Genomic DNA, 4,322 nt, shown 5'->3' on the forward strand with positions numbered 1-4,322 from the left:
TTATGCCACCATGTTACTTCATTATAGGAATCAGAAAGCCATTTCAAGTGCTGTTGTGTGTTCAGTCTGCAGCACATTAGTAGACGGAAACTTTTTATTCTTTTTCCATTTATATAAATTTTATATGCAGAACAGTAAATACTGTATGTCTCGCCTTTTTCCTCCTTTACATAACAGCAATTTATATTTAGACCATGCTGCTGTTTTCACCCCTTTTCTACAATACATTGCAAGAAATCAATGATGGCAGAGAGAAGTTTAACAGAACAACAGAAAGGGCAGCTGAAGTAGGAGCAGTGTTGGTTCAAAAGCTGCTCCATGTTTCGCTCCAGGGGGGAAACAATCAATGACACAGGAAAGCTATATTTTCCAGGGAAATAAAGGAACCATTTGAGACAGACTAAAAATACTCAGTCTGATGCTTCACATGAGTGCAAACATTTTTATGGAGCAGCATTAAGACCATAACAAAGGCTATGAAGAAAAAAAAAAGGCGGAGTTATTAATACTGTGAGACAAATCCTACAGCAAGTTTACATTAGATATTAACCCTTCTGGATAACTACTAAGGGGGGTTAAATGGGGGATCTCTACTCAAAACTTTTTTGACATAGTGGAAGAAAATGTAATACAACTTTCCAGTATATATATTTTCAATTATTTTAAGGTTACAATTTTACTGCTTTTCTATAGATTTTTAATGTCCTCCTCTGTGTTCCCTTGCTACTCCTACCATTGCAACAATCTCTAGTCAGCTCTTCTCTAGCCAATTCCGACAATGCCTTGTGATTAACAGACCAGCAGAAACAAGACTAAGAGAAGTGTGCAAGGTATTGTGGGAACTGGAGCTAAGCTGGACCTAACTCTGATACAGTGTTTAAATAGCTATAGTAGTACAAACAGTGACAAAAAAAAAGCAGAAAGCAGACATTTAAAATGTAGATTCGTTGACAGCCATTAGCACCAGGAGACAGTAGGCCTCTTAAGGAGACATGATTTCTGAATTTATAAATTATACCCAGAGCTATGGCTTTATCACTGACTTTCAAATGTGGCTGAACCAGTGAAAAATCTGAGCTGTCAATCACATATTTGCCTGCTCCACGGTGGGGCAGGCAATATATGATTGACACCTCAGCTTTTTAATGACAATTAAATTGAGCACTTCCTAGCTATCACTTAGATGGCAAATGCAGAAGATTTAAAGCTTGCCTTAATAACAGTATACACAAAAATGGCGCCTACCTGCTGTGATTGTAAAGACTGCAGAAAAAAAAATTACATAGTGTAAGTAAAGTTTATTTTGCTCAACTAGCATGATAAAAAAGTATTTGGAACTAGAAAGGGAAGTTTGAGAACAAACTTCATGTTGGGTTGAAAAACGTGAAGTCACTGAATGAAATCTGATCTGTTGTTGCCTCCGTCCACTTTTTCTAACCTTGGACCCACAGTTATATAATAAAAACCACTGTGCAAAGTTTGGCGCCCCTGGTTTTAATAGTGTCTGAATGGCAGCAACTTAAATTTCCCACTGAAAGTCAATGAGTGACATCTGATTGGCGGTTGGTGGCTCCTCCCACTTTTCCTAACTCTGAACCGCAGTTACCTGGTGACTATCTCTGCAAAGTTTGGGGATCTTAGTATTAATATTTAAAGAATGGCAGCAGTTTAAATTTAAACACATGAAGTCTATAGGTGAAATCTGATTGGCTGTTGTTGACCCCACCCACTTTTCTAAACTTAGAACATAGTCACCCAGTGACAAACTGTGCAAAGTTTGGGACCCTGACATTAAACATGTGAGAATGGCAGCAGTTAAAATTTCCCCACTGAAAACAATGAAAGAAATGTGATTGGCTATTGGCGGCCCCGTCCACTTTTTCTAACCTTGAGTACGAAGTCACCCAGTGACTGCGTACATAAGTAGTGCTTTATAAATAAAGATATACAGTACATACATACCCAGTGACTGACTGTGCAAAGTTTGGGAACCCTGGCATCATACCAATAAAATTCAATAGGTGAATTCTGATTGGCTGTTGGTGGCTCTGCCCACTCTTCAGAAAACTAAAACTGCAGTCCCCTATTGGCCAACTGTGAAAAAGCCGGTAGTGTAGCATCAAAGCTGTAAGATTGGCAGCAGTTTCAATTTCCCTATAAAAGTCAATGGGTGAAATTTGCTTTTTTTTTTTAAAAAAAGAAACTTAGTCCACTAGTGACCAGCTGTGAGAAGTTTGGGGACCCTGGGGTTAATACTGTGAGAATGGCAGCCGGTTGAATTTCCCCATTGAAAGTCAATAGGTAAACTCTGATTGGCTGTTGGTGGCTTCACCCACTTTTCCTAACCTTGAACCACAGTTACCTGGTGCCTAACTCTGCAAAGTTTGGGGACCCTGGGGTTATTACTGTGAGAATGGCAGCAGGTTGGATTTCCTCCAAGTCAATAGGTAAAATCTGATTGGCTGTTCACAGCTCCGCCCACTTTTGGGCATCCAACAATCATCATATTTTCATTCAGGCTGACCCCATGACTGTGTGATTCAAGTTTGGGGAGTGTAGCCTCAAAGCTGTAAGATTGGCAGCAGTTTCAATTTCCCCATGAAAGTCAATGAGTGAAATTTGATTGGCTGTTGTTGGCCCCTCCTACTTTGGGGTCATTCAACAAATGTAGCTGTTTAATTCGGGGTGACCCCATGATTATGTTATTCAATTTTGGAGGGTGCAGCTTCAAAGCTGTAAGTGTGGCAGCAGTTTGAAAATCTTCCCTGTCAAATTGGGGTGTTCGGAGCGGCGCCACAAAAAGACGGGGGGTGGGATCGCTTAGAAAAGCACAAGCAACCTGCTCCGCTATAGGGCAAAGAAGTGTGGGGAGTTTGGGAGTTGTACCCCTAAAACTGTAGGAGGAGTAGCGTTTAGAAAATGGGGGGCGCTAAGAATAAGAAGAAGCGGAAGAATAAGCTTAAGTCCAAGAACAGTAGGATGGGTTTTTCAACCCAACATAATTATTTCCCAGGGCAGGGGGTGGGCAAACTTTTTGGCTCAGGGGCCACATTGACTTTTAAAATTTGACAGATGGGCCGAGCCAGCACCAGATGCGTAACAACGTGTTTTGCGTCGCTGCACAATCCTCTATTTGTTGCAGCCCCAACCCTAATAAATTCAAATATGTACAACAATCTGTGCAAAAAACCTAATGTCAATTTGCAGGGATATTGGAGTTTATTTTCTATGGCTTTCTCTTATCTTTATTTATTCATAGTACGCTTAATTAATACATTCACAGTGCTGCTGGTGTACTACTATATCTAAATTAAACAGCAAATACCCATAAAAAAACCTTGTGTTTATATTGGATCTCTAGAAGATACACTGGGTACCAAAGAGCCTGTTTTGTGTTGATGCAGAAATGTTTTTTTTGTCCCAGTTATCAATGGGAAGGAGAGATGGTATCAAATAACCTCAATGAGCTGCACTGAAAAACAGGAGCTTTTACTCCCCCCTCAGTTCCACCCACAGACACTGAAGCTCTGGGGCTCATTTCTCCCCGCTTCACAGGGGGCTGTGCGTGCGTGGTCTGCCTTAGGGCAGTGAGTGCAGAGGTTCAATGTTAATGCCCTGCAAACGTGTCCAATCGCATTGCACACACAGCCACCTATAAAGGAGTTCTCCTCTTGAGTAGATAAGTGATAAATGTAAGTAGAAGTCTGTGCACGTTTTTTTTAAATAAATCAATGGGGAGAAATGAGCCCCGGAGCTTCAATGTCTGTGGGTGGAAGGGAGGAGGAAATAAAAGCTCCTGTTTTTCAATGCAGTGCAGGCCAGATTGGGCACAATAGGTCCAATCGGCCTAGGACCTGCCCCGACACACCCATCCTCGACAGGCCAGATTAAAAAGACCAACGGGCCCGACATGGTCTGTGGGCCGTAGTTTGCCCACCCGAGTTAGACGTACTTTCTGCCGTAAAATACAGACATATATTGGGCGTACACTCACATTTTCCAACATACTGTCACCAAGCTTGTGCATACTGGGTATAAAGGGTGACCCTGGTTGCAACAACAGGAACAAAATTAGAAACTGTATTTAACTTCTCTTTCTTCTATCTTATCTTCTTAGGGCTCTGGCACACAGGGGAGATTAGTCGCCCGCGACAAAACTCCCTGTTCGCGGGCGACTAATCTCCCCGAGTTGCCATGACCCGCCATCCCGCCGGCGAACATGTAAGTCGCTGGCGGGATGGCACACGCGGCGGCGCGATTTCGGGAAATGAATGTCTATTTGAAAATCTTAAATTAAAAAAAAATATATATATACACATATA

The sequence above is a fragment of the Xenopus tropicalis genome, chromosome 4, assembly GCF_000004195.4.
Source record: "Xenopus tropicalis strain Nigerian chromosome 4, UCB_Xtro_10.0, whole genome shotgun sequence".
Lineage (NCBI taxonomy): Eukaryota > Metazoa > Chordata > Amphibia > Anura > Pipidae > Xenopus > Xenopus tropicalis.